The sequence below is a fragment of the Nicotiana sylvestris genome, chromosome 9, assembly GCF_000393655.2.
Source record: "Nicotiana sylvestris chromosome 9, ASM39365v2, whole genome shotgun sequence".
In the NCBI taxonomy this organism is placed as follows: domain Eukaryota; kingdom Viridiplantae; phylum Streptophyta; class Magnoliopsida; order Solanales; family Solanaceae; genus Nicotiana; species Nicotiana sylvestris.
The window spans coordinates 33732659-33742799 of NC_091065.1; positions in this window are offsets into that span (position 1 = coordinate 33732659).

The following is a 10141-nucleotide window of genomic DNA, read 5'->3' on the forward strand; positions in this document are numbered from 1 at the left end:
ATAGGTTATTTTGGTAAAAGCAAAGAAAGCACTTTTGAATAGAGTTCTAACTAAATATTGCCTTTGAATTTTTGTGCCTTAACAAATACAATCCTCTTGAAATTAGAAAAGCACATCTATTCATAAGAGAATCGATAACACTGATGCATTCACTTGCTCATCAGTTTTGTAACACTAATACGAATTTGCATGGGATTGATCTAATCCCAATCAAGTTCTAATTTTATGTCCTTCGGATTTTGGGTTCAAATCCATACCAATTTCACAAGGATACAACATATTGAACCATCTCTTATCAATTACCAATACATGAAGGGCTTTGTTGATTATACAACTGAAGCTAGGTACATGGATAAGCTTTATGTGAATATCTATCATACAAATTAAAGTTCATCAAAAAATTAATTAAGCTTATAGGTAATACCGAAAGCATATGTAATCAACCTCCACATTATTGTGTATTATCGTGGATATGGAACTGGTACTGAAAGCACGTGTAATCTGTTTCTTATTATTATTAGTATTAATCCTCTTATTCTGGGAACTGACTTTGTTTCAATTATGCTCATCTTCGAAGATAATTTCTTTGACCAATTTAATATTGGCATATTTTTAACTGATATATTATTTTAATGTTCTTCTTTATGAGATTACTTTCGTTTCTTTCATCAAGTTTTAATTACGTGTATTTATCTGAAGTGCCATTGTTGCACACGCTGAACTTTTTAAAGGTAATTAATTTCCTTAATCACATGAATTCTCTCTCAAAAAATTACTCCATGTGTATATCTCAATGGATAATAAACCACGCTTGCATGTAGTCTTGCTTTAGTTATATATAATTATAACTAGAAGATACTCCCTCCAAATCCAAATCTTTGATTACATTGCTTCCAATTGCATTCTTTAATTATCAGGATATGAGTCTCTCCGGAGGTAGTATTATTTCCTTCACGTATTTTGATTAGCTAGGTTATTTTAATTCCTTTTGTAAGTCTAAAGGTTGTCTAATTATTTGCAGAACAGTATTTTTATCTGCTTAATTTTAACAAAAGATGGTTTTTAGCAAAACTTATATAATCTACTATATTTTGTGTATGAATATTATTGTTTCTCAAAGACATAATTACACATCAGATAATATGATAGTAGTAATTTTAGGACTTTCACTTGATAATTAAAACTTGAAATCACCTAAAGTTTGTCGTTTGCCCACGAGAAATATATATAAAGAAAGACGTTTGAACGGGAAAAAAATAAAACATCGAAAATACATCCCTTTTGGTTTCTTCTAGCAAGAAATCTTCGTTATTGTTATTGTTGGAGGTTTCTTTAAAGATTTCGAACAAGAAAAAGAAAGAGTAAACCAACCATGTCAAAAGAAGTTGTCACTCTCCAATTATTGATTTTATCTCCACATATTAATTAAATTTGAATAATTTCAAGAGATATTATTAAGACATACATAATTTATGCTAATTAAACGTTGATGGTATATTTTTAATCTAATCTTTGATTTTTAATTGGTGAAAAGAAAGGACATTGTGGGGAAAAAACTATGTGGAAAACAAACCGTCTTTCAACGACACATCAAGCAAGCATACATAGAATTGAAAGATATCTCATCTATCACAATTAAGTTTCGTTTATACGTAGAGATAAAGATCTGGTATTAAAGAACATCTAAGTTTCGTTATCATATTATGAAAATATATTATAAAGTTTGGATGCTTCCAATTCCAATTTTATACGAATAATTTGGGTTTGGAAACTTTCTCTTTTCTAATTTGAAAGTACTATTGTTTGGTTTAGAAATATTTATAAATAAAAAGAAAATAAAACCAAACACACATGCATACACACGTATAATCTCCTATTGTATTCTTCTCCCTGTTTGCTTTAGTTTCTACTTTTGTCAACACCGATTTTGACATAGTTTATTACTGTACCTTCAGTCGAAATTAAGACCATTTGAACGGGTACTTCCAATATTGTTGAGTTTTTAAGGACTTCAATTATTGAATGTTCCTCTTGAATCTGTTCATTTACTGTGGTTGTGTGTAATTACACCTAATTTCTATTATGTGAATCATTCACGGAAAAAAAAGTTAAAAACCTTTCAAAAAAATTATCCATAGGTGTTGTGATTAAAATAGAATAGTAATATAAGAATAAGAAATAAAAATAAAAGCTACGAATTTAGTACCCCATTAGCATGAGGATGAACGCAATGATGATGCCCAGAGTTCATAAAATCTACAATAACATTAATAAAAAAGAGATATATATAATAACTTCTTGTAATTCCAAATCATATAACGTGCAACGCACGTTTATAGAGACTAGTATTATATTAAAAGTATGAACCCTTAATTTATATCTATCTATCTATCTATATCTATCTATCTATCTATATTATTATAAAAGTACGAATATTTCATGCTAAATATTGAGTGACTAAAATATCCCTAAAATATTGATTGACTTTTATATCCTTAACTATTTATATTAATTTTGACAAGAACTTATAATTGAAGGTCATAACTGGAAATAGACACGTTAGGATGAAGAGTTGTAGTAGAATATGGACTCAATAGTGGAAGAAGTAGAATTATGAATGGAATAAGAAAAAATAAATCCTACAACTAAATATTCTAAACTTCCCTCTAAACGTGACTTGACTTAAAATATTTGTGCAACGCACGAGTATAGAGGCTAATATAATATTAAAAGCATGAACCTTTAAAATTAAAAGTCAAATTACATATTTACCCCTTTTAAAAATCTAAGTACCCCACCTATAAAAAAAATAGCAAATTTATTTGAAGGGATGTGATCCTTCGGAACAAATACTAATGTCCCAAAAGCTCTCTGTCCTAAAAAACTAGCCAACAACTGCTTAGAAGAAAATTAAATTAAAATAACAAGTTTGTTTGAAGGGACGCATACCTTCGTAATAGGTTACTATTGTTCCGAACAGTTTCTATGTACTCTTTTGAATCTTTGAGATGTTCTATTTCAAAGATCTTGTTATCATGGGATAAAAATTTACAAGGCACAATTATCACTTTTGGATTTCATCCGCAATAATTACATGGGATAATTTAGAATGCTGATTGGCATGTAGTTACAAATCCCGCGCAGTCATTTCTCAATTAGCGGTACTCCCTTGCTTCTTTTAATTATACTGATAACATTAGCACCCCATCATCTTAATATTTCATAAAAAACGTATTAATTCAAAGGCGAAAATGTATTATCACATAATATTTATATATGTATTATGCATTAGTTATATCTCTTTCCCAAGAAAACAACTTCACTATCTGTTCTATTAGTAATTCAAAGCAAGTTGCCTAGCAATTTATGCTTTTTTCTCACGTTCTCATTATACTTGATAAAATGGGAATAGATTTTGTCGAATCATTTCGCATTAGAAAGAAAGATGAAGAAATGTTACTGGAAAAAAAAACTAGACAATTATCAAGTTCAAAGAAAAAGATCTTCAGAAGCATAAGAAGTTTGATAATTTAGAAGGAAGTTCAAATGTTATCCAAAGATTAGGTCCACTGCTGCTAAGTTTTTGAGAGTTAAAAAAAAGTTACACGAAGGGAGACATTTGCATTAAAAAAGACTCTGCCCTTTTCATGGGAAAAAATATCAATTTGTTTATTTATAATGTTTTGAATATTGTTTAAGGCTTGAAGTTTGTGATGGAGATGTTGTATGCATGCTATACTTTTTGACACTACAAAATATATGTTAGGTTTTCATGTCAATACATTCAATCTATCTCTGAGAAGGTCAAAATATTATTTATATAAATTTTTAGTATATTAACAGATTGAAAATACTTTAATCAAAAGAACACAAGTCAAATAAGCTTTTTAAATAAATTATTTTTAACATATGGACTATATTTTAATGGCGTAGTAGCACGAATCTAAATACTATCTCAAGTTGGTGTTGAGTAAAGAGAAAGAATTTACTTTTTTTGTCAAAATTGATACGATAGTGAAAATTCAAGTAGGAGCTTAATTAAGAAAAATAGCAATGATACAAAGGAAGAGGATGAAAAGAAATAATGAAGATCACTCCCAATATTAATAAAATAATTCAAAATTAAAAATAAATTAGCGGCCTTTCTTTTACATGTAAATGAACTTTGAACTGATTTGAATTTGAAATTGTATTTGTCAAAAAAGTATTATTGCTTGTGTATCAATCAAAGTATCAATTTTAGTATTTCTCTTCATATAAAAGATGTGCTGGTATAATATTCCAAATTTGATCTGTATTCTTTAACCGATAATTCTCCTAATGCTTTTATTCTTATTAGTTTCCGCAAATTATCTATCTATATTTACGCAAAACTAATTATTCAATAAAAGGATTTCTACACAATATATACTATAGGTATAAGTGAATTCTATGTTATTATCTGTTTAGCTAAATGATTCACGATTTTCATAAATTAAGATATCAACTAACAATAGCAATAACAACTCAGTATAATCTCACAAATATGATCTAGAGAGGGTAGTGTGTACGCAGACTTTACCCCTACCTTGATGGGTATAGATGTTGTTTTCATAGACCCTCTATTCAAGAAGACAAAAAGAGACAATAGAACAATAAAAGCCAGAAAAATAATACCAGCAACCTAAGAAGTAGAAAATTAGATGGAAAAAACAATATCACTAACCAGTAACAATGGCAAGGTACTTGAAAAACGGAGCAGAAAAAAAGTATGAACACAACATAAACAACTAGCAGTCTAAGACAAGATACTATCAGACTAGCCTTACACTAAGTACGGAGTAGAAAACACTCAACTACCTCCTAACCTTCAACCTTAATGCTCGACCTCCACACCTATTTATCAAGTGCCATGTTCTCGAAAAGCTGAAACCACCTCATGTCCCACTTGATCTAAATTTAAATATCATCTATTCATATTAATAATTATGTAATATGAAGCATGTTGTAATTTGACAACACAAGTTTTGGTAATGACAAAGCAATTGAGACACATAAAAGCAGCATATAGCAAGAATATCATTTATAAGGAAGTTTATGTAAGATTCACTTTATTATATTTTATACCTCTTAAGATTGAAATAAATTAAACAATTATGTGTTTCTAATTAAACTTCGATTGTTTATCTTTATAGGTTTAAAAGATATCTAATTATATTAACCTTGACAAATAAGTCACAGCACGAAAATCCACATTGATAATTCACATAAACCTGTGGTTTATTCATTTATGGATAATTATACACTTAAAACTTTATTTTACTAATAATAATATTATTAATTTGTGTACTACATACGTGTCGAGAAACAAGTTATACTAATGGTGGGAAGCCCTTAAGACAAAAGTTAAATTACTAAAATACCCTTCTAATTAAATATCCTATTAATAAAAATTTAAAAACAACTAATGGCAAATAACCTACATACCCCTTCATGAAGGGTCGCGAGCCACAAGCAACTATTAGATGCATAACCCCTTTTAAATGCAATATTAAAAAAAAAAAATTAATATCCATAATATCATCAAGCATCTGTAATCATATTTGTAGAGGGTGTTTTCTTTGTTTGTGTCTATTGATACACAAAAGCGAAGAAATTGAACAAGTATTACAATAATTTTTCTAAAACAATTTCATGTCTAGCACTTCTTCTTCATCTTGTTTCCAATATAAAGGTAACGAGTCAAACGACATGACAATTATATGTCAGTAACATTGCTGATTTTTATCTTTCCATAGTTCTCCATTTACATCTTTCTACTTTCTGCATTTTTCTAAATTTATAAATCAAGCAATTAAAAAGAATTAATTACAAAATATAAATTTCACGGCAAAATAATTTATTCTCTTTTTGATTATGATGCATTAGAAAGTATTAATATATGATCAAGGAAGTGATTCAACAAGAACGATTAGGCTGGAGTCGGTCGGAAAGACTTTAAATTTTTGTGAGTAAATTAATTATCATAAAAAATGCATGTATTGTATCTATAATTAACCCCATTTCGCTTACCAGTTTAGGAAAAAAAAGCAATGAGATACGTACTACATAAATTTGTTTAGTGTGGTAGAACCCAATTCCTATGGCAATGAGAGCACAATTGAAATTCCTAGAGAGAGTGTTCTTCACTCGAAAAGAATTTCATTTTTGTACTTCTTTGGCTGCATTATAATTGTAGATTTTGTTCTTCTATCTCTAATTTTTTTTAACCTAACTTTAACTAGCGTTATAACTCTTTATTTGTATCTTTGTTGCGTATAAAAGTGTTTTAACTTTCTTCCTATTTGTAATGACTAATTTTTCTTACTAATGACAGTTATATAGAGTTATTAGGTACAAAAATATGGGAGAAATTCAAATATAGACAGATTTAAACTGGTCGTTCAAAAATAGTCCAGTTTCAAAAGAAATCGACATTTAGCTACTTTTCATGTAAAGATAAATTTGAGCGAAAACACTGTTCAAAACCCGCAAAATGCGCCAGTATATTATATTGGAGTTCCAGCATAAGTATGCTTGAACTCCAGCATATTATACTGGAATTCCAGGATAAGTATGCTGGAATTCCAACATAATATGATGGAGTTTCAGCATAAGTACACTAGAACTCCAACATAATATACTGGAGTTCCAGCAAGTATAATTGTCCAGTATAATATACTGGAGTTTGGAGTACCGGTGCTCTAGTCCCCAGTATATTATACTGGAGTCAGCAAAGTATACCGGTCCAGCATAATACGTTGGAGTTCATACACAGGTGCACCGAACTCTAGTATATTATGTTGGACCGGTCTCTGTTGCAGCAAAATAGTGGCTATTTTTTATTGACTTAATAAACGCTGGCTATTTTTGAATGACCAGTCCGAAAACTGGCTATACCGTGCTATTTTTACCAAAAATATGATATGATCACATCACACCTAACACTTTCTTCAAGGCTATATTTTGGGGCATGATCCATTCTAATCATGTTTCGATTGCTTTGAACTCTCTACTTATATTTTCTTCGACTTTTATAACTTGGCCAAACATTATATTAAATAGTATTTTATGTGATTTTTGTATTATTTATTGATAAGCATAATGTGCATGCCGAAGATGTTGAGCGGTCATATTTTACTTGTTTAGATAAACATATGCATCTAATTACCGAGTCTATTATTTAAATGGTTACTCAATATTAGAAATTATCTACTAAAGTCATCATTTTTTCGTTTGTAGCAATAAAGTCACTTAACTGTGCCTATAACACTTAAAAAGTCACTCAACTGGATTTCTCAAATTTTAATTGCCAAAATACCGATTTTACTCTCAAAATTATCAATTACCTATAGAATAAATATATTTTAATAATAAATTGAAAAATAAAATAGTATTTAAGCATATATAATATTGGAATAATAAAATATTGAGCATAGTAAAAAAAATTAATTAGAAAAAATTGTTCATAATAATAATTTGATATTAACAACAAAAATTCAAAAAATTATTTACACGATCTAGAATGAAAGAAAAGAAAAATTTTAATATATATATATATATATACCATGCATGTAATACAGAAAATAATAATTTAAAATAAATATATTTTTATAATATACATGTGATGACCCAAAAGGTCATCACTTGTATTGCAAGTGAATTTAGTGTTCCGAGGCCTAAAAACCTCCTTTTTACCTCACCTTGATTTGCGTGCATGATCCGGACCTATATTCGGAAAGCCTTCTATGTGAAAATATGAGAAATAGAAATTTCTAGAGTTAAAAATTTGATTATGGTTGACTTTGGTCAATATTTTGAGCAAACGGACCCGGATCCATGTTTCGACAATCCCAGAAAGGTCCGTAGTAAAATATGGGACTTGGGCGTATGTCTGGAAATGAATTTCGAGGTCCCATGCCTTAGAAATCAATTTTTGAAAGAAATTATTTTATTGAATTATCTAAGAAATAAAGAAAAGAATTAATGTTTGAAACCATTGTTATCGGGCCCGTATTTTGGTTCTGGAGCCCGGTACAAACTTGTTATAGTATTTGAAAGATAACTGTGAAGTTTGATGAAAAACGGAGTTTATTTGACGTGAGTTGGACTTCCGATTGAAGAATTATGAACTTTGAGAGTTCTTGATGAAAATGTTGAGTTTTAAGGTTTAATTCATGATTTTACACGTTATTTTGATGATGTGATCGCACGAGTAAGTCCATATGATGTCTTTGAGTTAGTATGCATACTTGGTTTGGAGTTCCGAGGGCTCGGGTGAGTTTCGGGTAGGTTCCGGGATGTCTTAGGCTTAAAAATATAGTTGTTGCAGGTTCAGAGAAGTGGAAGGCCTCTGAACAAACCAGTGCGGTCCGCACCAAATGGAATGCTGCCACGGAGGAGCTTGTGCGACCACACTGGATTTTGTGCGGACCGCGGTGAGGGCTTTGCGGCCGCACTAGATTCTGTGCGGTCCGCGGTGAAGAACATTTCACTGGTCCGACTTTGGAAGCCTATATTTTTTGATCTACAAGGAATTTTAAGATGATTCAAAAATGAAAGTTTTAGTACTTCGTGTCTAGTTTCCAGAAAAGTAAAGAAATCACAATTTAAACAATTGTATAGAAAGTTATGTCCAAAATACTAAAATATATCACTGTAGTACGCAAAAAGGGCTGTGTGGCCGCAGTTGATTTTGTGCGGTCCGCACAGGGCGTCTGAGAGTAGTATATTAAGATGGGATTTTTAGTTATTTTTCATTTTTCAAAACCCCAAATACATAAGAGGCGATTTTTCAAATAACATTTCTTCTCCAAAATATTGGTAAGTGATTTCTAACTCGTTTTCTTCAATCATTAACATCTTTTCACATGATTTCAACTCAAAATCAATGATTTTCATGGGGAAAATTGAGTGTTTTGGGTAGAACCTAGGTTTTTCAAAAATTGGGGATTTGGACCTCAATTTGAGGTCCGATTTCAAAATAAATCATATATTTGGGTTCGTGGGGGAATGGATAATCGGGTTTTGGTTCGAACCTCGGGTTTTGACCATGTGGACCCGGGGTGATTTTTGACTTTTTGGGTAAAACTTTAAAAAACTCATTTTTCATGCATTGGGGTTGATTCATTTAGCATTTATTGATGTAATTAAGTAACTTGTGACTAGATACGAGCGAATTGGTGGTGGAATCAAGGGGTGAAGCTATAATTGAAACATGAATTGTGTTCATGGCATCGAGGTAAGTGTTTGGTCTAACCTTAGCTTGAGGGATTATGATTTGTGTCTTATTTGCTACATGTTAATTGTGAAGTACGACGTATAGGCATGGTGACGAGTATCTGTACGTTGGTGTCAAGCACGCCCGTGAGTCTTGTATTATAATTGTTATGACTCCGTTGTAGTTTATTGCGCTTCATATGTTATTATCACCATTGTTCCCTTGCCGGGATGTTTGTTTGATATTATTGTTCCTTTGCCGGGATGTTTGTTTTGATAGTATTGTTCCCTTGTCGGGATGTTGTTGAAATATCATTGTTCCCTTGTCGAGAAGTTGTTATATTGCTCTTGTTTCCATGTCGGGATTCCTTGTGATTATTGTTGGCTTGTAACTGGGAGCGGGTGGTATGCCTACCACAAGATATAATGAAATGGGAGCAGGTGGTACGCCTACCACGAGATAATAAAATGGGAGCGAGTGGTACGACTACCACAAGATATAATGAAATGGGAGCGGGTGGTACACCTACCAAAAGATATAATGAAATGGGAGCGAGTGGTACGCCTACCACGAGATAAATAAAATGGGAGCGGGTGGCACGCCTGCCACGAGATAAATGAAATGGGAGCTGATGACACGCCTGCCACGAGATACAGGAATTGAGATCGGGTTGCATGCCTGCAACAAGATGTGAAAAGAAAGTGAAATCTACCTTTGTTTTCCTTATTCTAGTTAGTGGTTGATTTTGATTCCCGTATAATTCTCTTGATATTCTGTCTTACATATTATTCCCCGAAGCATGTTTCCCCCTCCTATCTTTATTTGTTTATTTCTGTATTTCTTTTCCGTTGTATATATATTTGAACTGCGCAGGTTTATTTGGTAGTCTGGTCCTAGCCTCGT